Source organism: Elgaria multicarinata, chromosome 6 (assembly GCF_023053635.1).
Source record: "Elgaria multicarinata webbii isolate HBS135686 ecotype San Diego chromosome 6, rElgMul1.1.pri, whole genome shotgun sequence".
Lineage (NCBI taxonomy): Eukaryota > Metazoa > Chordata > Lepidosauria > Squamata > Anguidae > Elgaria > Elgaria multicarinata.
Window position 1 is genome coordinate 114,149,240 of NC_086176.1, and position 24,391 is coordinate 114,173,630.

A 24,391-nucleotide genomic window follows, 5' to 3' on the forward strand; every position below is an offset into this window, starting at 1 on the left:
AAACATACAGTATAAAACAATAAATATGCACAGTTAAAAACAAATTAAACCACGAACCAAGTTAAAACAATATATAATTTAAAAGCAGTAAAAAGCAGTTAAAACTGTTAAAACAATGTGCCATCTTAGCGGATTTAACCATCAAAGTCTTTGTTAAAAAGCCATGTTTTTACTTGGTGTGGAAATAAAATCAGTGTTGGCGGATATGCACTTGGAATTCAAGCTTGGTGGGTTTCCACCAGCTTTACCCCCTGGACACCAGTCTACAGACCCCCATACTTGCCTAACCCAGTGTTCCAAATCGGGAAAGCTTTGGGATCTTTGTATATCATGTGAGCCACCATTTTGCAGAAAACCACAGGATAGATTTTTTTTTTTAACGCAAATCCCTATTTCATGCAAAAATAAATCATTTATGCCTGGAATTTTGCATAAATGGCCCTATTTAGGGCTGCCATTTAATGCAAAACGGGGATTTACATAAAAGGCTTAGCCACCAGTTTCCGCAAAATGGCACTCGTGGGGAAGAAGGGATGCTGTGTGCTGCTGACCCCATGTCCATGGACTGTTTGGGGGCTTCCCTGACACGCTTGCCAGAGGAGGGTAAGCAGTTGGGTCTGGTGAGCCGACACTGTTGTCAAAGGCATAGAGAAATATATTTGGGTGTCATATTGATAGCACCCCGCCCGATGCCTCCAGATGATCTCTCCTAGTGGTTTCATGAAATGTTTAACATCGTTGGGGATAGGATGGGGCCTTTTGATACACCATACAACAGCTGCTTCTTTGAGGAGCAGCTATCACCAAGCATCACCATCTGGAACCTACCCAAGAGGAAGGACCAGAACCACTGGAGCACAGTGCCCCCGATTCCCAAACCCCTCAGGTGTTCTAGAAGGATACCATGGTTGATGGTATAGAAACCCACTGAAAGATCCAGAAGCACCAGCAGGGACACACTCCCCCTCAAGCAAAGGTCATCCACTAAGGTGACCATAGTGGTCTCAACTCCGTATCCTGCTCTGAAGCCAGTTTCAAATGCGTCTAGAAAATCTGTATCATCCAAGACTGCTTGGAGTTAAAAGACAAGTGCCCTCTCAATCACCTTGTGCAGAAATGGAAGATTAAGCTCAAAAACACCTTCAAAATAAGCTGTAAACACCCTGCAAATGAGGCAGAAAAATGGAAGCCTATTTAATGAATAAAGAAAAGTTTCAGTAAACCCAAGGCTGTGCTACAACCCCTGCCAATGGTGAAACATACCTGTGAGAAACTGCTGGAGAATTTCACCTCTCCCTGGAGAAATTTGGTGCTTTGTTCCTTGAATTTCATAAATGGGGGGGGGGATATTTTGTGAAGCCATTTGAGCACAACTTTAGCTCCAGAGTAAGCTGATTGAGGCAGATCTAGTCTAAATCAGACCCATCCCTAGCTAAGGCCACAGCTAGACCCAAGGTTTATCCTGGGATCATCCAGGGTTCGCCCCTGCCTGAGCACTGGATCCCCTGTGTGTCACCTAGATGAACAGGTTTGACCCCTGGATGATCCAGGGATAAACTTTAGGTCTAACTATGGCCTAAGTATTGATAGAGATGGCTGGATCTATCTGATATATAATATTCCTATCATTTTGACTAGCTGGCAGTGTATTAGATTCTAATTCAATGCCAAGTAGTCACAATTAGAGGTGTGCACAGACCCCCCGATCCTCTTCGCGCCCGATCTGTAAATTGCGGATTGGGCCCGCTCCACCCCGCCTCAATCCGCCTGGGGGCCACTCCGCTCCGCTGCAGAGCTCCAGCTCCAAATCGGAGCTCCGCAGTGGTGGGGAGTGGCGTCAGGTAAGGTGCCACTCCCTCCTCCCCCTTACCTGTGTCCGTCGTGACTCATCCCAGCTTCACTAGAGCCTGCGGCTCAACCACGAACTGTAGGCCCCGATTGTGGCCTACACTTCCTGGTTGAGTCCTCGCGCTCAATTGAAGCAGCCGCAGGACCACGGATGGATGCAGGTAAGACCCCACTCCCCCTTGCTCCCTTACCTGGCTCTGCCACCATCGCCGCACGGGCGGCGGCGGTGGCAGGGCCAGGTAAACACCCGCTCCCTCCTCTCCCTTAGCTGCATCCGTTGAAGCAGCCGTCACAATTAGGGTTGTGCACTGAACCTGAGTTGAGGCAGGCTGTTTCAACCTGCTCCAAATCTGAGTTGAGGTGGGGTGATTCAGCCTGCGTATGCCCAAATGAGGCGGTACTGGGTTGGCCTGAGGTCACATGAGGCAAAGTGGCTCAGTTCTAAAGACCTCAGGGTGCCTCGGGCTTATTCGGAGTGGTGGTGATCCACTCTCCCACCCACCCGCTGGAAAAGCTGGCTTGAGGCTATCTGTGACTCTATTCCCGCCACCCTTTCCCTCTTCAGTCACCCACTGAACTTGCCTTCACAGCTTCTGTCACCTGCTGCCTGGACTTACTTTTGCTGTGTGTCCTCCTCCCTTGGAACCATGACTTAAAGATAAGATGGGGGCTTGCCTTTTTTATAGATCCATGGTGCCAAACTAGGGGAATGGACCTTTAAAGCCACCATAGTTTGCAGGTGTAGACCTATGAAAAAGAGAGATCTCCCATCTTACCTTCAAATCACAGCTCTAAGGGCAGAAGATACGTGGCGACAGTGTTGGTGGCAGTGGCATCCATGGTGGCTCCAGGTATGAATCATATCATAGAATCATAGAATAGCCGAGTTTCCTCCCTAGGAAACTGGTCCCATTGAACCGCCCAGAGAGCTCCGGCTATTGGGCGGTATAGAAATGTAATAAATAAATAAATAAATACTGCTCTAACAGTCAGGAAGTTTTTCCTGATGTCCAGCTGGAATCTGGCTTCCTTTAACTTGTCCTGCACTCTGGGAGGATCAAGAAGAGATCCTGGCCCTCCTCTGTGTGACAACCTTTTAAGTATTTGAAGAGTGCTATCATGTCTCCCGTCAATCTTCTCTTCTCCAGGCTAAACAGGCCCAGTTCTTTCAGTCTCTCTTCATAGGGCTTTGTTTCCAGACCCCTGATCATCCTGGCTGCCCTCCTCTGAACAGGTTGAGGGAGGTGAGCAGGTAGTCTAATGGACCCCTTGTCAGCCTTGCACCTGGCCTTCCTGGGTGCCTGCCGTTTGGGAGTGCATCTGACCTGCTTCGGGGTGGGTGGGTGAGGTGTGGCTGAACTTTGCTTCAGTTTCAGTAACAAAGTGAAAGCCCCAAAGCACCCTGAGTTGAATTGGAGCCATTTGGGAGAGTCCAAAATGGCCTGTGAGGTAAATTGGGGAGACTCTGCACAGCCCTAGTCACAATGCTCTGTCGTATTTGTCTCAGGACTCCTTTTCTTCATTTAAAAAATGAAACAATAACCCACACATATATAAAAAAACCCAAACACCCAAACCCATCCCTGTAAGTAAACAAGCCGCTAACTTCAGTTGTGGCATAAAATGAGCTTAATAACAACAGAGATCAAAATGAGCCGTGGCAGCGGGAGAGAGACCGGTGGGGGATCACTCGTAAGCCTGTTTGCCCCTGAAGGGAGAACGACGATGATGACCTTGTAGCTTTGAGCAGGCGTGTGCTGCTCTTTGAATCACAGAGCGGGCCTTGGCATCGCTCTCTGCCGGGAAAGGCTGTCGGCGCGGCGCGTTCGCAACGTTACTGGAGGTGCTGCTAGGGGCATCGAGGCATGGGAGCCAAATCCAAGCGAAGGGAAATAATGAAAAATGCTGATTAGTTGCTCAGAGAAAGCAGCGGAACATTGTACTCAACTATAAAATGTAATGCTCTACTAATCGGTTTTTTGGCTGTCTTTACCAGCTTTTTTTAAAGTATACTTTTCTTTATATATTACTCTATAGGTTATTTAATATACTTTTCATTCAGTAAGTTGTTTAAAATCTTTAAAGGGTAACTTCCCCTATCCATTCTTTCTGTTCATTTAGTTTGCTTTTTTCCCCTCTCTCTCTACAAAATCCTTTGTTCTAAATTGTGCTGATTGTAGCTTTCTTGTCTTCCCAAAATACCCTCCCTTTCTCTTCCTCCCTGAGGGCCTACATTGATGAAACATACAAATTACTGCTAAGTATCGTTCATATAGCACTTACAGTTTCCAGAACCCCTTGTTCTCATCCTTTTAAGGACTTTGTAAGGCAGGGAAATAACAGCCCCATATTACAGATAGGGACCTGGAGTGGAAGAGGCTCTAGGTGGACCAAGATTTGCTTGAAATTCCATCAACAACAAATTAACTGAGGATTTGCATGTGTGAATGGACAGCCAAGATGGAGATTTAGTTTATCTTGTATCACCTAATCACAAAGCTTTTTGATTCCAACATTTTCTAGATGAGGCTTGTTAAACCCACTACTTCTTCTTCTGGGTTCTTTTTCAGGTTAAGATTGGATCTCTACTCAAAGGTTATGTTTTGTTTTTGTTTCCCTGGCTTTCTGTACTTTCCACTTCATAACCTCTAGGTGGCAGTGTGTTACCATGGGATGAAGTGGAATAACACAACTACACTGGAAGAGAGTTGCAGTTTGTTCCATATTTCCAAAAAGTACTGCTTTTTTCCCCACCCCTCCCCCACCACATGGAAATGGAAAAAGTGATTGGAAAACACAGGAAAGAAACTGGAAGATGACAATGATATCTTCCTGACTGTTAGAGCAGTACGACAATGGAATCAGTTACCTAGGGAGGTTGTGGGCTCTCCCACACTAGAGGCCTTCAAGAGGCAGCTGGACAACCATCTGTCAGGGATGCTTTAGGGTGGATTCCTGCATTGAGCAGGGGGTTGGACTAGATGGCCTTGTAGGCCCCTTCCAACCCTACTATTCTATGATTCTATGATCTTAACTACCTATAAACTGCCATGAGTGAAGGATAGTGAGCCTGCAATAAAAAACCTTATCTAGAAAAAACTTCCATTAATCAAGCACTAGAGTTTGGGGAAATGTCCAAAACACTCATGTTCTAAATTTTGGAATTCTGAATTACCTGATATGTTTCTGAAGTAATTCTCTCTCTCTTTCTCTCTCTCTCTTGGTATGTCTACACCAGGGGATGGGAGGGGAGGGGGAGGATCTTACGATATGCTGATCGCGAGATCCTCCCCTTGGGTTCACATGTGGTGCACGACGTCCAGGGAGGAAGGAGGATGTCACACCTACCATTTTTTTTAAGAACACAGGAGCTGGAGGGCCCCTGCGCTCCAGTGAAAAAGTTTTTCTAAAAAAAAAACCTGACCCCACTCCCCACCCACCCTTGATGGCCCTGGATTCTCCCTGTCCTGGCTCCTTCCCTCTGATAATCCCTGCTACTCATGGGGAGGAGAGAAGAAGCCAGGATGGGCGGCCACACCACCGGGATCATCCTGGGGCTACAGGAAAAATGCAACAAAAGGGTATGGCGATAACCCGGGGAAATAGAGGACCATCCTTCCCTGCCCCCAGGATCTCCTGTGCGTCATGTGGATGCACTGGGACGATACTGAGATGATCCCCAGGATATCGCCTGGTGTCGACATGCTCTCTCTCTTTCCACAGAGCAGTGTATGTTCAATTTGCCACAGATTTGGTGCTGCCCACCATTCCATGTTACCAAAAGCTGTGAACATTGGTGGTTTGGGTAGCAGCAGTTTTATTTTTATTTATTTATTTATTTATTTAGAATATTTTTATCCCGCACCTCAGCCAAAAGGCTCTCAGAGCGGCTTACAATGTATCAATAAAGAAGACAGTCCCTACCCTCAGGCTTACATTCTGAAAAAAGAAAAGAAAGACATGACACACAAGGAAAAGTGGATGGGGAGGGAAGAGGGAGAAAATAAAAAGAAATTAAGGAGACTGCTTAGGCTGGTGGGAAGGCCCTGCTCCGTCCTCTCATCTCCCAATGGAGGGGCAAACCAACACCTCCTTCTTCCCCACAAGGTGAAGATGTTAGCCCTGTGTGGGGGGGGTGTTCCAACTGAAGCAGGCTCTGATGATGCCTGCCTGCTCCAGTCTCCCTCGCATCTTCTTCCCCACAGGATGAAGATGGCAGTTATCCCTGTGGGGAGGGAGGGCAACTGAAGCAGAGATGGGTGAACTCACCTGGGTCTGACTCTTCCAACGCTCTTCTGGCTCTTCCAACTGCCATTGCTATTCAGCTCCACTTCTACGCTGTCTGAACTTCTTTGGCCAGCATCTGACGAGCACCCAGCAGCCGTCTGTCCCCATCCGGGGCCTCCAGTGCTGCGCAAAATGGAGGCTTCAGAAATTATGTAATTCCCCCTGCCGAGTAAATTCCTCCTGCTCTGGAAATTATGTAATTCCCTCTGCTGTGTAAAAGGTGTGAACGCTCCTTAACTTACAGCCACCATTCATGCAGCAGAGGGGGGGAATTGCATAATTTCCATAGGCTACATTGTTGCACAACAATGGAGGCTCTTCATGGGAGTGGATAGCTGCTGGGCGCTCACTGGGCTGTGTGATCCTATTATTATTTTTATTAGCCTTTTTTTTCCTCCAATGAACCCAAGGCAGTGTACACCCTCCTCCTCCTCTCCATGTTATCCTCACAACAACAACAACCCTGTGAGGTGGGTTGGGCTGAGAGTCTGTGACTGGCCCAAAGTCACCCAGAGGGTTTCCATGGCCGAGTGGGGACTAGAACCCGGATCTCCTGGCTCCCAGTCAAACACCTTAGCCACTACATCACAATGGCTCTCATATGAACCTGCACTCGCTCCTTGGCGTGGGGATAACATGGTGCAACCCCACAGGAGTGAAACCGGAGTGTCTTGGGGGCTTGCAGTGCCATTGCGCCATCATCGAGACAGGCCCTAAGAAGCACATAGGTAAGGGGAGATGAAGTGTCCCCTCTTCCTGTACCTCCACACTTTCCCCAAACGCCTTTCTTCCCCGCCTGGCTCCAGTACCAGTAGCAAGGTAGATTACAAATGATAAAGCAAGGCCGTAAGACAAAGGTTTCCATGTGCCCATTTTCAGATTCTCCAGCCCTTTCTTGATATGTGAATGAAGCAGGCATAGGCTTAAGCAATCACAAATGTGGACATTTGACCCCATATCAAATCATCCCCCCTTGTTTTCATCTTTGATAAATGACTGTGTTGTGGTTCTTTCCTGTGCAACATTTCTACCTTTCTGTTGTGTCCCTTCCTAGAGTTGGAAGACCTAAAGACGGTTGTGCACGCCTTCTGCAAACCTCAAAGTTTGCAGAAGCCAAACTTTGAGGTTTGGCTTCTGCAATGCACTCTCCGTAGGGCTACCTTTGTGCCTAGTCCAGAAACTTCAACTAGTTCAAAATATGGCAGCCAGGCTGGTCACTGGTACACCTAGGGGGGACCACATTACACCAGTCTTAAGATCTCTTCACTGGCTGCCAGTTAGTTTCCACAGACGAAGTATAAAGTGTTGGTTATTTCCTTTAAAGCCCTACATGGTTTGGGTCCAGGCTACCTGCAGGATCACCTTCCCCATACAATCCTCCCCGCACACTCAGGTCCTCTGGGAAGAATCTGCTCCAATCAGCCAAAACTAAATTGACAGCTGTTACCCAGAGGGCCTTTTCTTCTGCCACTCCCAGACTGTGGAATGACCTGCCGGGAGAGATTTGCCAACTTAACAGTCTTTCTGATTTTTTTTTAAAAAAGCTGAAAAGACTGATCTTTTCCAGCAGGCCTACCCAGTCGAATTTTAAGATGTTTGCCTGTTATTTTAATAATGTATTAGTTTTATATGTTTTTAAATCAGTTTTATGTATTTTTGCATTTAATGTTGTTCTCCGCCTCGATCCAGAAGGAGAGGCAGGTAATAAATAAACGTTTTATTGATTGATTGATTGATTGATTGATTGCCCTTTGCCTAAGCACCTAGAATAAACATGCACGGTGCGAGCAGAATGACCATTCATTCACTTCATTCATTTATTGCATTTCTATACCGCCCAATAGCCAACGCTCTCTGGGCGGTTTACCATGTATTTATGCGGATTAATCAGATACTCAAGTTGTACCTGGGACAGGGGAAAGCATTCCAATCTCTAGATCACGCCCACACAGCAAAACGTTCAGCAAAACGTTCCTTTCCCACCCACCCCGGGCTGGGCTGGCCTTGGAAGAGAACCACAAGCCGAGAATGGAGCTCTTCCAGAGTAGCAGGCTTGTTTTACTTCTACTGCATGCCTACAGCCATATTGCAACCCGTTAAAATCCTATTCTCCTCCGGCACTTTAACCTCCCCGGTTCCAACGCCAGCCACCAGCGTGACGTAAACAAACAAACAAACAAGGGAGTGGAGAGGTGAGGAGATAGGCGTGGGGTTGTGGTGGAGCAGGGCAGGAGGAGGAAGCTTGACACTGGCCCAAGGCAGGAGATGCTCTCATCAGGTGGTGTCATTTTAATCTTTCAGTACCGAGCGCCTGATTGGATTTAGCCGAGCAGTTGCGAAGAGCAGACGGAGGTGCTGGCAACACTGGGAAGTTCACTAGGCCAGCCATGCTTTCCAAATGCCGTGATTTTAAAAGAGAGAGAGAGAGTGTGTGTGTATGTCTCTCTGTGTGTGTGTTACAAAGCCAAGCCTTTCAACGAGAACCGGCTTGAGCTTACTCGGAGGAATTCCATTAAATGAACTCATCCGTCATCTTGCCTTTTATTGATGAGCGGCACTGTTTGGCAGCGGGTGACACGGCAGAACAAATAGCACCAGAGCCCAGGCTTCCTCTTCATCTCACGCCGAGACACCCGGACCCCCCAAAAAATGAGTCATTACTTATTACATCCATTATTAACTCAGCTCAGGGCTCATTAGGCATGGAAATTGAGGATGGCAAAAATCGGGAGCTAAGTAGCACCGCGTAGCCACGCGTGGAAGGGAGGGGAGTGGTGATGCATGAGCGGGGGGAGGATCCGGATGGAGGAAGGAGGGCAGTTAAAAGCCGGGACTCAGCATTTGTGACATTTTCAAATCCTCAGGGCTGCGGGTTGTTGATTGTAGGCTTCCCCTTTTCTGACACCATTGCACGGAGGACTACATTCGAAAGTGCTGGGGCCATGGCGCAGGAATACGAGAAGTACATCATTAGCTCCACATAGACCTCTCCTGATGAAGTTTGTTCAGCGCCTGATGCTGTTCTGTGAAAGGGGAGCCTGCGAGAAGGCAGCGAGAAGCCACAGAAGAAAGGAAGGCCCAACGAAGTCACCGAAATAAATTCATCTTCTCGATCCTCCCAGAGTGCAGGACATGGAATAACGGGCTCAAGTTAAAGGAAGCCAGATTCCAGCTGGACATCAGGAAAAACTTCCTGACTGTTAGAGCAGTACGACAATGGAATCAGTTGCCTGGGGAGGTTGTGGGCTCTCCCACACTAGAGGCCTTCAAGAGGCAGCTGGACAAGCATCTGTCAGGGATGCTTCAGGGTGGATTCCTGCATTGAGCAGGGGGTTGTAGGCCTTGTAGGCCCCTTCCAACTCTGCTGTTCTATGATTCTGATTCTATGATTCTAGTCACCACCTTTTTGTGCTTTAAGCCGAGCTCAAGGTGAACTTTATAGGCCCGGCTCAGGCGAAACCTCTGGGCAAACAGAAGGCTTCATCCCACATACCTGTTTCCCTCGAATTATCCCCTACAGCGCAAAGCTGTTGTTGTTGTTGCTAGCTAATCACACCCCAGGCGGCAGTACTCCTAAGATCCGTTGCATACCAGGAAATGGGTTTAAGGAGGAGGGGGGGGAAGTAAAAAAATCATTAAAAAAATCAACAGATGACCCAATCCAATTCAAATTTGGTATGCTTAAAGCCCTCCTTAATATCTATTACTGTGCCAATTGTGATGTCTTTATCTTTAAAACTTACACAGATGTAAGCATTTGTATAATTTGAAGCTTAAAAGTATCAAATCCTGCTCCTACGCCCCCAGTGGCAACTCGGAAAACAACAAATGATTTGCTCCAAAAGTAGTGGCAAAATAGGTCGATTCTTTTGGCTTTATAGCACAATTAAAGCAGAATGCATGGGAGTACACAGTCAAAGCAGATTATAAACTGGAAAACTTGAGCTCCTTTGCACGCAATTCGCAGTGATTGCATAGTATAACACTGGTGTGATAAAGCTATGAGAGGGACGTAGAGTGGGAGGGTTCTGTTGCACCATGTCCTGCCTTTTTGGTCCCTGGTCGATGGCTGGTTGGCCACTGTGTGAATACAGTGCTGGACTAGATGGACCCTTGGTCAGATCCAGCAGGGCTCTTCTTATGTTCTTAGAGCGTTGTTGTTTTTCTGAAGCAAAACTGAAAGCAAACCTAGGAATGGGTTTGCTTTCATGACAGAGGTTTCCAAAATTATGCACATGGTGGAGAACGTGCATAGGGAGACATTTTTCTCCATCTTTCCTAATACTAGAACCCAGGGTAGGGAAGGTGGAGAAATTCAAGATGGACTCAAATGAGATTGGATTTTTAAGAATCCGATCTGGAGAATCCACTGTGGACAGGACTCACCAGGCTGTGCAGAGTCCGTGGACTTCGGGATTCTCTTTCTTTCGTTTTTACTTTCCCAAAATGTATGCAAATTTGTTGGCACAAGTTTCTTTTGAGACATATGCCATGCTGGAAAATAAACATGGGGAACAGTTGAATGGAATGGGGGACAATATGTTAAATGTTACGTATTAACATACATTATCTAAATTGTTGTGAACTTCCTTATGGAATTATTTATGTATTTTTCCACGTCACAGGGGTGGGGAGTCGAATCTGTCTGTGAACAGACACTGGAACAAACAACACCGCACAATCAACGAAACACACATGACCAATTTCATAAAATCCGGACATCCCTAAGTCCCTTAAACATTCCGTGAAGATGATTGGTGGGATGTTCTGGACAGATAACAGGAAGTATTGCTTCACATAACATGTAGTCAAATTATGGAATTCTCTACCTCAAGATGTAGTGATGGCCATGGATTTTGGATGGCTTTAAAAGGGGGGGGGTAGACAAATTTCTTGAGGAGGAGGCTATCAATGGCAATTAGCCCTGATGGTAATGTGCTACCTCCAGTATCAGAGACAGTAAACCTATGTACACCAGTTGCTGGGAACATGGACGGAAGGGACCTGTTGCACTCCTTTGGGGTTTGCTGTTGACAGCTAGTAGGCTGCTATTTGAAGAGTATGCTGAACTAGATGACCCTTGATCTATTCCAGCATGGCTCTTCTTATGTTCTCCCCTCTGGGGGACAACATCTGGGTAATTTTTAGGGATGTGCTCCGCTTCTAATCGGACCGTAGAATCAGGAGCGGAGCAGGGGGCTTCGCCTGCCCTTAAGGCGGAGGCGAAGAGGATTGGGGGGCCGGTGGAGTGTGGTGAAGAGGATCGAGGTGAAGGCGGATCCTTCGCCTCGATCCGGAGCTCCGCCGGAAAGGTAAGTGGGGTTTACCGGGCCCTGCCGCTGTTGCTGTTGCCCAGGCGGCGACAGCGGCAGGGTACAGTAAACCCCCCTCCTCCCCCTTACCTGCGTCCATCTGCGGTCCATCGGCTTCTTCAATTGAGCCCGCGGTTCAACCAGGAAGTCTAGGCCGCACTTGCGGCTCAGACTTCCTGGTTGAACCGCGGACTCAATTGAAGATGGCGACGGACCGCGGATGGAGGCAGGTAAGGTCCCCCTCTCCCTTGGTCCCTTACTGGGCTCTGCCGCCGTCGCCGCATGGGCGGCGATGGCGGCAGGGCCCGGTAACCCCCCCTATGGGGGGGGAACGGAGCTCCGATCCGGATCCGGAGCTCCGAGTGGAGTGGAGTGGGCATAGGCGGAGTGGGGGCGGGGCGGAGCGGCCCGATCCGAAAATGGCGGATCTGAAAGTGAAGCGGAGTGGGGGGTCCGTGCACACCCCTAGTAATTTTTAGAGAGGCCCAAAGGGTTTTGGTAAGCTTAGCAGAATGTGCCTTCAGCACTACCTACCACTGGAATGTGGCTCCTAAGAGTTTCTCCAAAATTGAATTTGGACCTTGAGCTGAAAAAGGTTCCTGACACCTTGCTCATCCATAATGATTAGTAGCCATCGATAGCCTTACCTTCCATGAACTTGTCAAATCCCGTTATAAGAACCCTAGGAAACTGAAAAGGATTTTGATCAGGTTAGTGGATTTTTTGTTTGTGAGATGGTTATTATCTTCAAATTACTAAATAAACAAAACCTGCAACATATCCAGCAAACTTTTGGAACATGCAACGTTCTCTCCTTAATATGTCTACTTAACGCTTGGGATTTTCAATCAGATCATAAAGAATTAACAGGACGGAAGAGACTAAAACACACACAAAGAAACACAGTTTGCCTTGCAAATAGTAAAGGTTAAAAGGACCTGAAATTGGGTGATCAACGTTAATGACGTATAACAGAAATGTGCAGACAAACAGATCTATCTGAACAAGGGCTGAGATAAACACTGGATAAATGTGCAAACTGATAAATATTTTTTATTGCCATTTACCAGGATCAAAGCAGTTTTTAGTTTTAACTACAGAGTCTAACAATGTGATCATATACATGTTTACTCAGAAGTTATTCTTCTAATGCCAGTGGTGCTTATCAAGTAAATGAGCTGGTCTTTAAAGCCCAAAGACTGGATTGAGAATGTCATTTGTGATGTAACGCATGTGTAAAGGATTAATGCGTAGCTGTCTTGAAGCTGGTTCCTTCACACGTGAACATGAAGCAATGACTTGAATGTGTGAATGGCCCATCGTAGATAAAACACTACAGATAGAACGTTCTGATTATATCAAATAATGTATCAGAGCTTTCCATTGGCGATTCAAAATGTCAACTGCCAGTTATCCAGTGTTCAGCAATCAAGTGCAGGGGAAACAAATTATGCACAAGGATACATGAATCTGTCCCCTTGGTGTCCAAGCAGAATCTATTCCAATGTCTTATCACAATGCAGGTTGACCAATACATGACTTGCCCTGATGCTCAACCTATTTACTACAGACAGTGTTTTCCCCATCTCACTGTCATTCCTGGAGACCACTAGATAAAGATCCCTCAACTCCCTGGAGGGTCATTTAGGAAAAGCAGTGGCAATGTGGGACCTCAGAAGCTGCTTATAACACAACACCCATAATGTAGTGTGATTTCAAGCAAAACACCCATGTATGGACAAAATCTGGTGAATGTAGTCATTCCTCTAACCACTACAGCCAGTATGGTGTAGTAGTTAAAGTGCTGGATTGGGACTTGAGAGATCTGGGTTCTAGTCCCCAGTTGGCCATGAAGTTCACTTGGTGACTTTGTGCCGGTCACTGCCTCTCAGCCTAAGCTACCTCACACAGTTGTTGCAAAGATAAAATGAAAGAGGACAATTATGGAAGCCATCTTCCCTTCCTTGAAAGAAGGAAAAAAGTGGGACATAAATATAATACTAAATAAATAAATAGCCATTATTTGGTGATGTGAACTGGAAACATGCCAAAATTCATACTGGCAGCCTAATATTATAGGGAAACCAACTAGCTTCTGAAACCCAAATTGAAATATTCCGTTGAGTTATATACAGGTCTAGCTTAAATCTCAGCCCAAACTGATGGAAGCTGCCATGTAGAAATGTCCTTTGGATTTTTCATAGGTTATATGTACAATCAGAGCAGGGTCATGCCCTCTGGCTTCATGGGCATTCAGTATAACATGTGGAATACCCCCCTTAAATGTCTGAACTGAAAACCTGTCCTCAGATACAATTACAGAGTGCAGGACACGGAATAACAGGCTCAAGTTAAAGGAAGCTAGATTCCAGCTGGACATCAGGAAAAACTTCCTGACTGTTAGAGCAGTACGACAATGGAACCAGTTACCTAGGGAGGTTGTGGGCTCTCCCACACTAGAGGCCTTCAAGAGGCAGCTGGACAACCATCTGTCAGGGATGCTTTAGGGTGGATTCTTGCATTGAGCAGGGGGTTGGACTCGATGGCCTTGTAGGCCCCTTCCAACTCTGTTATTCTATGATTCTATGACCTTCAAGTCCTTCCCCCTTGCCCCAACATACATACAGAAAAGTAGGAGAACACACCTTTATCGGTTTTCAAGAAAGTCTTCAAATTTGTCACTGTCTTGCCTTTAATTGATTTTGTGTAGGTGCAAGTTGGATCTATTGTTCATGGAAATCAGAGTGGTGTCTAGCTACACAGGAACTGAATCCAACCTGTTCTAGGCTGGTCTCTTTTCCTTGGCTCTTTAGACAATGCCCTTCTTGAACTATGAAGAAGATCTGGTAATCAGCAACTGAAAGGAAGGAAGGAAGGGATGGGGTTTCCTCTCCAGAGGTATGTTGGGGAACAGGAGGCAAGAAGAAAAGTACAGAATGGCTTCCAAGTCTTCTTGGCAACCGGGTAGATGTCCCTTCTGTTAATTGATTCAGAACAGAGTAAACACAAGAAACTGCCATTCCTTGACAGCTGCCTTGGATCTCTGAATGTCAGAGTCAGTTAGTACATAGCACTTATCATGTGCTTTCAGTTTCTGAGCATATCAGCATGGAAGCAATGAGGAGTCCTTGAATCATCCTGCAAGCTGAAATGAATAGATTGAGAGCCAGTGTTCCTACAGTCGAGAGTACATTTGACGAACCTTGAGCGATGATGTCCAGATGGTCACCTTAGGCCAGTCACTAGCTCTCATCCTGACTAACCTCACAGGATGGTTGTGAAGATAAATTTTGGAAGAGGGGAGCCATGTGCCTCCTTAAATGGAGATACAGCACCTGATGATATCTTGGCAGTAGGGATGTCTGAGAAATTTGTCTTACTACATTTTTTATCAGGGTTTACCCAGTTCACATCTAAGATGAGCATAGAGGAACATACACAATCTACAGTTGAAATCCATACATTTCCTAGCTTGCAAAAGGATTTGTGGACCAGTGGCTGCCTGTTCGCTACTGAGCCACATACAAAGTTATGTTATTGTCTTACAAAGCCCTAAACAACTTGGGACCTAGCACACAAATCACGTGAGGTACTGGTTCCTCTCTATTCTTCCCTGGATAGGCCTCATCTAGAGTATTGCGTCCAGTTCTGGGCTCCACACTTCAAGAAGGACGCAGACAAGCTGGAGCGTGTTCAGAGGAGGGCAACCAGGATGATCAGGGCTCTGGAAACAAAGCCCTATGAAGAGAGACTGAAAGAACTGGGCACGTTTAGCCTGGAGAAGAGAAGATTGAGGGGAAACATGATAGCACTCTTCAAACCCTTAAAAGGTTGTCACACAGAGGAGGGCCAGGATCTCTTCTCGATCCTCCCAGAGTGCAGGACATGGAATGTCCAGCCAGATACCAGCTGGACATCAGGAAAAACTTCCTGACTGTTAGAGCAGTACGACAATGGAATCAGTTACCTAGGGAGGTGGTGGGCTCTCCCACACTAGAGGCCTTCAAGAGGCAGCTGGACAACCATCTGTCAGGGATGCTTTAGGGTGGATTCCTGCATTGAGCAGGGGGTTGGACTCGATGGCCTTGAAGGCCCCTTCCAACTCTGCTATTCTATGATTCTATGACTGCCTTCCTTTATATACACACAGATGACAATTACGATCTTCAGAGGAGGCCCCACTGGCCATTCCAAAATGAACAGAATGTCACAATGAAGAACCTCAAAAGTGGGCCTTCTCTGTAGCAGCACCCACCCTCTGGGAGGCTCCCCCTTGTGCAGTTCGGGAGATTCAAAATATAACATCCTTTAAATGCCTCCTGAAAACATATATTTTCACACAGGCTTTCCCTGGGCTATAATTTACTTGGCTTTTATATGATACCTTAACTTTTATAACTTACATTATGATCTGATTTGTTGTATTTCTGAACTGCCCAGAGACCTTCAGCTATTGGGTAATATGAAAATGTAATAACTAACTAAATGAACAAATCATCATGATAGTATGCGTACATTTGAAAAATGTGCATGGAAAAATGTGTGTGTACTTTTGAAAAATGCACAGAAATATACTTTTGCTGATTTGCATATCCCTAGGAAGGCCCTCTATGGGGCCGAGTAACATTAGCCTTTGAGGCAATTAGTAGAACCATCATTCAGGTTGACCATTTAGGTGACTTGGGCTCTCCTTTGCTTTTGAGTATCCTCATTCTTAATCCTAACATGAGACTTATTTGTGATTGGTTATGTACCTCAACAAAAGAGAACATGTTCTGCATGTAGACTGTAGCATCTCCACTAAAAGAAAAGAAAAGTGTGGCAAGGGGACTCATAGAATCATAGAATAATAGAATCATAGAATAGCAGAGTTGGAAGGGGCCTACGAGGCCATCGAGTCCAACCCCCTGCTCAATGCAGGAATCCACCCTAAAGCATTCCTGACAGATGGATGTCCAGCTGCCTCTTGAAGGCCTCTAGTGTGGGAGAGCCCACAAACTCCCTAGGTAATTGATTCCATTGTCGTACTGCTCTAACAGTCAGGAAGTTTTTCCTGATGTCCAGCTGGAATCTGGCTTCCTTTAACTTGAGCCCGTTATTCCGTGTCCTGCACTCTGGGATGATCAAGAATTGATCCTGGCCCTCCTCTGTGTGACAACCTTTTAAGTATTTGAAGAATGCTATCATGTCTCCCCTCAATCTTCTCTTCTCCAGGCTAAACATGCCCAGTTCATATACTCTGAAGTATATGAACTGGGAGAGACACCTGTCTGAAACCCTGGAGAGCCTGTCAGAATATATAGTACAGGATGAGCTGAAGCTTCATGTATTCATTTATATTTGGCTATCCATTGATAAGAAAACAACGCTCGTTATCAATTTGTACTTTGGACTTGTGTGCAAAGCCCATGGCTAGCAAACCTGTTCAAAACAGGTTCAGCTCAAGGTTCATTGGTCCATCCCGATTCTCTACTCCATCCCGATCCTGTAGTCTTAATCCTAGCTAGACCTATCTTTCGTTCTGGGACAGAGGAGGGAAGATCTCGTTTTGGGATTAATGCGAGATCTCTCCCCCGTTTACACGGAAGGTGCGACAACCTCAGGAAGAGAGGAGTCACCCCCGCCATTTTTTTAAAAAAAAATCTTAAAGCAACTGCAGCGCATGAACGATCGTGCGCAAATGTAAGTGTTTTTTTAAAAAATAAATTAATTTCTCCGCTCCCCCCACCCTTTGTTTTTAAATTTGTTTTTAACTGTTTATATTTATTGTTTTATAATGTATGTTTTTATCTGTATGCCTCCCTGAGATCTTAGTGATATAGAGCGGGATATAAATATTTTAAATAAATAAATAGATAATGCCGATGGGCGCAGTAGCTCCTGGCTCCGTGTGAGTAATCGCGCAGAGTGGGGTCAAGCTGCAGAAACAGGCCACAAGTTCCGTGGTCTCGGGCTCAGCCTGGGACTGCAGAAAAAGTGGGCCCAAAGGGGAGGGCTGTATCCCTGGGCAAGGGAGGGATGATCCCTGTCTGACCCCGGGATCCCCTGTGCGTCATGTGTATGTACACGGACGATCCCAGTTTTCACCCCAGGATATAGCCTGGGCTAGCTAAGGCCTTAGCAACATCAACAAAACAGTGATGGTTGAATGGTGGCAGTGTAATGAGCAATCCACCAACGATCTGAAATATTAGTCATTCCAGCTAGGGATGGATGAATCAATCTAATCTCAGTCCAGGCAACTTTCCCATGTGTTCGTTCATAAGTCTGATCCCTCCTGCTTCTGCATCCATCTAACAAAGTTCTACAAATCAAATCAGCAGAAACAAAACCATATTTTTGAATTACGTCTCATGAAATATGCATGGATAAATATTTTATCTTAGTGTGCATTTCTAAATGTATTGTTTATCCTTTAAAAAAAAAAAGCATTTTTATATGCATTTCAGTACATCTGTTTGTTCCAAGATTCATTTCAATATTCAGAGAAGTGCAAAATCAGAAGGGTAATTGTGGTCCAATCCACACATTAGTCTGGGTAGTGCAAATCAGTTTTGTTTGCTTTGAAATGTTCAAGCATCCCTACTCTCATCTGGCTGGTAGGGGCTACTGAAATCCTTTCTCTCTATGCAAGGACTGCTTAGAGAGAAATTACTGCTCTGTGTCATGAATTAGTGAATCAGAGACAAATCTAACTGTGTGGCATCAACTGAGAATCTTTTAAAAACTGCACCCCAAGGATGCAACTGTCAAAGATATTACACTGGGATCTCCTTCACCTGCTTGTGTTCTTGCTTCTGTATTTCCTCATGAAAACATTCTTATAAAGGCATCACAACACTTCAGTACTCTCTTTTCCAGTGGAAGTGGTCATTGGGCATGTCTACACCATGCCTTTTCCTGGGGATCATCCCGGGATCATCCCTGTGTGTCCACATGATGCACAGGGGATCCTGGGGTCAGGGAGGGATGATCCCTCCATTTCCCCAGGATAAGTGGGATTTATTTATTTATTTATTTATTTATTTATTACATTTCTATACTGCCCAATAGCCGGAGCTCTCTGGGCAGTTCACAAAAATTAAAAACATTCAAAGAATAAAACAACAGTATAAAACCATAATTATAAAATACCATATAAAAGCTCAACCAGATAAAAACAGCAGCAATGCAAAAATTACAAATTTAAAACAACAAGTTAAAATTTATTTATAGACTGTTAAAATGCTGGGAGAATAAAAAGGTCTTCACCTGGCATCTAAATGAATATAATGTAGGTGCCAAGCGAACCTCCTTAGGGAGCTCATTCCATAGCCGGGGTGCCACAGCAGAGAAGGCCCTCTTCCTGGTAGCCACCTGCCTCACTTCCTTTGGCAGGGGCTCATGGAGAAGGACCCCTAAGGATGACCTTAGGGTCCGGGCAGGTACATACGGGAGGAGGCGTTCCTTCAGATAGCCTGGCCCCAAGCCGTTTAGGGCTTTAAATGTTAATACCAGCTTTAAGCCTGATTTTTCCCACAGTCTCTGGATCATCCCAAGACCGCGGGAGGTGTTGGCAGCTGTCCCAGCTTCGTACCACCTCCTCATGAGTAAATGAGGCACGGGGCACGGAGCTCTTCAGGTGCTCTGTGCCCATTTAGAGTTGGGGAAGGGGGAAGGGGAATTGGGTGGTGGGTCCTTTTTGTTTTGTTTTTTAAACACCTTACTTTTCTGTTAGAGTGCACATGCGCTCATCTTTAATAATAATAATAATAATAATAATAATAATAATAATAATGATGGCAGGAATCGCGTGGAGCCAGGTCAACCCGCGGCAACGGGCCACACGTTCCGCGGTCTCAGGCTCAGCCCGAGACCACAGGAAAACTGGGTCCAAGTTGTAGGGCTCTATCCCAGGGCAAGGGTGGGATAATCCCTTCCTGATCCCGGGATCCCCTGTGCATCATGTGGACGCACAGGGATGATCCCGGGGTTTGTCCCAGGTTAAAGCCCCGTCTAGCTAAGGCCTGAGTCTAGGATCCCTGATTGGTAGAAAACCCTTGACAAGGAATGGAACAGAGAAAAACGTGGCTGTTGCTGAAGTAAAAGTAGAAATGGGGAATGGTGGGAAACTCAACTGACTGTTGCTGACTGTGATGGGTTTTGAGGGGAGAGGGTCCCCTTGAAGTCACTATTTTTGAGGATAAAATTGAATCTGGAGAATATTTGTCTCAGCTCTAGCAGCTACTGCAACCACCTTTCCTGATTGCTAGACTTTGGTTGCTTTTGAATCAAAGTTTGATTCAGGGTGATTTTTTTCTCCCCATCACAGTGATGGCTCTCTTGATGTAAGTAATTTGGGCTTGTCATCTCGGTCTGTCGCTGTTCCATCGGCAGCTGCATTCACAGGAGAGGCCTCCATTTGGAACAGCATGTCGGGAGTCTAGACTAGCTCAGCAGAAGCAACAACATAAGGACAGATGTAAAATCAGTGGTGGGACGACTTTATATCGGAAAAATACGATGTAAAATCAATGAGAGGTTTTAAAGACCAGGGGACAACCCAAGCTGAACAAGAAGCCGGGGGTGGGGAGGGAATTAAAGTTTGCTCTAGAAAATGTCTCATTTTTCCTGCAAGCTTAAAACAGACGAATAAAGGAAGGAAATGAGAGATGCCCCAAGATTTACCTGGAGTGTAATCTGAAGCTGTATAGTTGTCAGGGAAGCAGGATATAAAACCACCGCCTCCAAGTATATGTCCAGCGTTGTCTTCATTTTCTTACTTATATTAGATGCACTAAAAACTTCAGAGGGGGATTGTCTATATGGTCTCAGGGGCAATCTGACCTTGCATTATGAAGGAATGCTGGTTGCCACTGATGGAACATGGAGAAGAGCAGGGCAGCCAGAAAGGTCTAGGACAAGGAGGACAAACCTGCCAGATGGTTGAGAAAGCAGTAGTCCAAGAAAAGGGAAAGGTAAGAAAACTGCCACCTTACTTTTCCCAGAATGCCTCTGGGCCCTGATGAAAGGTCCAGAGGAATGCTGGGGAAATTAAATGAATCCACCTCACTTGGTGCTTCCAGTAAAGAGTGCTGAGCTGGATGCCTCTAAGGCTATCGAGTCCAACCCCCTGCTCAATGCAGGAATCCACCCTAAAGCATCCCTGACAGATGGTTGTCCAGCTGCCTCTTGAAGGCCTCTAGTGTGGGAGAGCCCACCACCTCCCTAGGTAACTGATTCCATTGTCGCACTGCTCTAACAGTCAGGAAGTTTTTCCTGATGTCCAGCTGGAATCTGGCTTCCTTTAGCTTGAGCCCGTTATTCCGTGTCCTGCACTCTGGGAGGATCGAGAAGAGATCCTGGTCCTCCTCCGTGTGACAACCTTTCAATTATTTGAAGAGTGCTATCATGTCTACCCTCAGGCCTCAGCTAGAAGTACAGATCTAGCGCGACGGAGGGGTAAGGATCTTGCGATATTGTTATTGTGAGATCTCCCACTCTGTTTACACGTGGCGCACGACGACCTCGGACGAGCAGGACGTCACACCCGCCATTTTGTTTGTTTTGTTTGTTAAAGGAGAAGAGCGCAGGAGTGCTCATATGCAAATTGTAAGGGTTTTTAAAAATTTTAAACATTTTTTCCCGCTCTCTCCACTACACCCCCAATGGGCACAGAGCTCCGGAGAAGCTTGGTGCTCCATGCACAGTTCCCATCTCCTCACAAGTAACCGGGAGTAGCCAGAACAAACCGCGACACCTGCCTACACATTTCACAGTCTTGGGATCATCCCAAAGCTGTGGAAAAAGTGGGCTACAACTGTAGGGCCATATCCTGGGGAAAGGGAGGGACTCAATTGCCTTGTAGGTCCCTTCCAACTCTGCTATTTTATTCTATGATCCCTGTGGACACAGAGGGATGATCCTGGGGTGATTCCTGGGATATCACAGCATCTAGCTATGGCCTTAGGCTTCTCAAGGCTAAACATGCCCAGTTTTTTCAGTCCCTCTTCATAGGGCTTTATTTCTAGATGCCTGAACATCCTTGTTGCCCTGCTGTGAACTTCCTCCAGGTTGTCTGCATCCTTCTTGAAGTGTGGTGCCCAGAACTGGACGCAGTACTCAAGATGAGGCCTAACCAGTGCTGAATAGAGGTGAACCACTACCTTGCATGATTTGGAAGCTATACTTCTATTAATGCAGTCCAAAATAGCATTTGCTTTTATTTTGGAGCCATATCACACTATTGGCTCTTATTCAGCTTGTGATCTACAACAATTCCAAGATTCTTCTTGCTTGTAGTACTGCTGAGCCAAGTATCCCCATCTTGTAACTGCATTTGGTTTCTATTTCCTAGATGTAGAACTTAGCATTTATCTCTATTAATTTTGTCTTTTCTTTTCAGCCCAGCGCTCCAGCCTATCAAGCTCACTTTGAAGTTTGTTTCTGCCTTCCAGGGTATTAGCTATCCCACCCAGCCTGCAAATTTGATAAGCTTTCCCTGCACCTCTTCATCCAAGTCATTAATAAAAACGTTGAAGAGCACTGGGCCCAGGACTGAGCCCTGCATTAAATTCTCCTCCAGGAATTTATCCACTCCCTTTTAAAGCCATCCAAATTGGTGTCCACTGGTGTCCACATCCAAAAAGTGTCACTCTGGATCTATTTGAATCCACTTGTGCTACCACTGCCTGTCTTCTTGTGGTGTCAACCCACCTAATACTGCTCCTTTATTCCTGAATACAAGGACCCAGCTCAGGTGCAGGTGTTAAGGGTTTTTTAGACTTGCTACAACCGTCCCTGTGACTCACCTCTCTATCAGGCCCCACAGCTAGGCAGCTCAGCAACCCCCCCAAATCTCTCTTCCTCTGCCACCATTTACTGGTACCTTTCTCAGGTACTTCCAATGACCACACCAGGTTGATGTAATTAAATGTAATTTATTAACAAAATGATTGGTCAGGTAGTTAAAACTTAATGCTTTCCTCAGTTCAAAAGCATATTAGTAAGAGGCACAATGCTTAATGGTTTCAATCAGTAATTTCTCTTAGCCATAGCTAGATGGGGCGAAATCCTGGGGCGATCTGCAGGATCGTCCCTGTGCGTCCACATGATGCACAGGGGATCCCAGGAGCAGGGAGGGATGATCCCTCCCTTGCCCCGGGATCTCGCCCTCCCCTTTGAGCCCATTTTTTCCAGTCTCGGGCTGATCCATGGAACGTGTGTGCGGGCATCGCAGTTCGTCCCGGTTCTTCATGGAGGTGGGGTGAGGGGAGCGGGAAAAATATTTAAAACGAAAAACCTTACCTTTTGCGCACAAGCATTTGTGCGCTCTTCTTCTTTAACAAAAGCACACACAAAATGGTGGGCGCAATGTCCTCTCGCTCCAAGGTCATCGTGTGCCGCATGTAAACAGAGGGTAAATCTCATAATAAAAGTATTGTGAGATCTTCAACCCTCCATTGAGCTAGCCCAGGTAGGTCTAGCTTAGGGTGACCATATGGAAAGGAGGACAGGCTTCCTGTATCTTTAACAGTTGCATAGAAAAGGTGATTTCAGCAGGTGCTATTTGTATATATGGAGAACCTGGTGAAATTCCCTCTTCATCACAAATGTTAAAGGTGCAGGAGCTATACTAGACTGACCAGATTGAAAAGAAGGCAGGGCACCTGCAGCTTTAACTGTTGTGATGAAGAGGGAATTTCACCAGGTTCCCCATATATACAAATGACACCTGCTGAAATCACCTTTTCTATGCAACTGTTAAAGATACAGGAAGCCTGTCCTCCTTTCCATATGGTCACCCTAAGCTAGACCTACCTGGGCTAGCTCAATGGAGGGTTGAAGATCTCACAATACTTTTATTATGAGATTTACCCTCTGTTTACATGCGGCGCACGATGACCTTGGAGCGAGAGGACATTGCGCCCACCATTTTGTGTGTGCTTTTGTTAAAGAAGAAGATTTATCTGTATCTGTTAAAGATACAGGAGCCCTGTCCTCTTTTTCATATGGTCACCCTAGTCTAGCTGAGGCCCTAAAATGTTTCAAATAGAGACTTCAAGGTTCTCCTGCCTACTCTATCCTTCTCTAGAATACTCCATTCTCCTTCTCTCCAACCAATTCCACCAAAATTATAAAGCACACAGACCCTTCCTAGCGCTAATCTCTTTCTCCAATCACTTCTTTACTCAACTCCAAAACTCCTGTCAGCAAAATTGTATATACACATAGTCCTCTGACTCCTCCCATTCTCTTACAGCCAGCCAATCCAAGCACTCCACAAAACATTGAGTTCCAGTACTGGGGAAAAGGTGGGATATAAATAAATATAATCATAATCATAATAACAACAACAACATCCAATCGGCACTCTCCTTTCATCTGGGGATTTCCCCCATCTAGAGCTCTATACTTGCCAACATCCTGTAAATACAAACAGTGAGTACATTTTTAAATACAGTGACCATATGAAAAGGAGGACAGGACTCCTGTATCTTTAACAGTTGCATAGAAAAGGGAATTTCAGCAGGTGTCATTTGTATATATGGGGATCCTGGTGAAATTCCCTCTTCATCACAACACTTAAAGCTGCAGGTGCCCTGCCCTCTTTTAAATCTGGTCACTCTAGAATAGCTCCTGCAGCTTTAACTGTGGTGATGAAGAGGGAATTTCACCAGGTTCTCCATATATACAAACAACACCTGCTGAAATTCTCTTTTCAATACAACTGTTAAAGATACAGGAGCCCTGTTCTCCTTTTCATATGGTCACCCTACTTTAAACCTTCTACATACTTACACTAATAAAATTTAGTAGCAAACTTTACAAGAGTTACAGTATACTGCAGTAGAATATCACAATGACCATCACTACTTCTTTTGGTAGTTAATTCCATAGTTTAACTATGCACTGTGTGAAGGAGTACTTCTCCTACTTCTCCAGCTTTCATACATCCATAGAAA

The 24,391-nt window shown here is 45.8% G+C and overlaps 1 protein-coding gene across 1 annotated transcript in view; it reads right to left on the bottom strand.

Moving 5' to 3' along the window:
- The window catches only part of LOC134400383 (ubiquitin-ribosomal protein eL40 fusion protein-like), a 118,976-nt gene extending 112,413 nt beyond the window's left edge, over nt 1–6,563 (bottom strand). The window contains exon 1 of the mRNA XM_063128713.1: nt 6,550–6,563. The gene's annotated coding sequence lies outside the window, so the exon portion shown is untranslated. The remainder of the gene's footprint in view (nt 1–6,549) is intronic.
- Nucleotides 6,564–24,391: the final 17,828 nt, after the last annotated feature.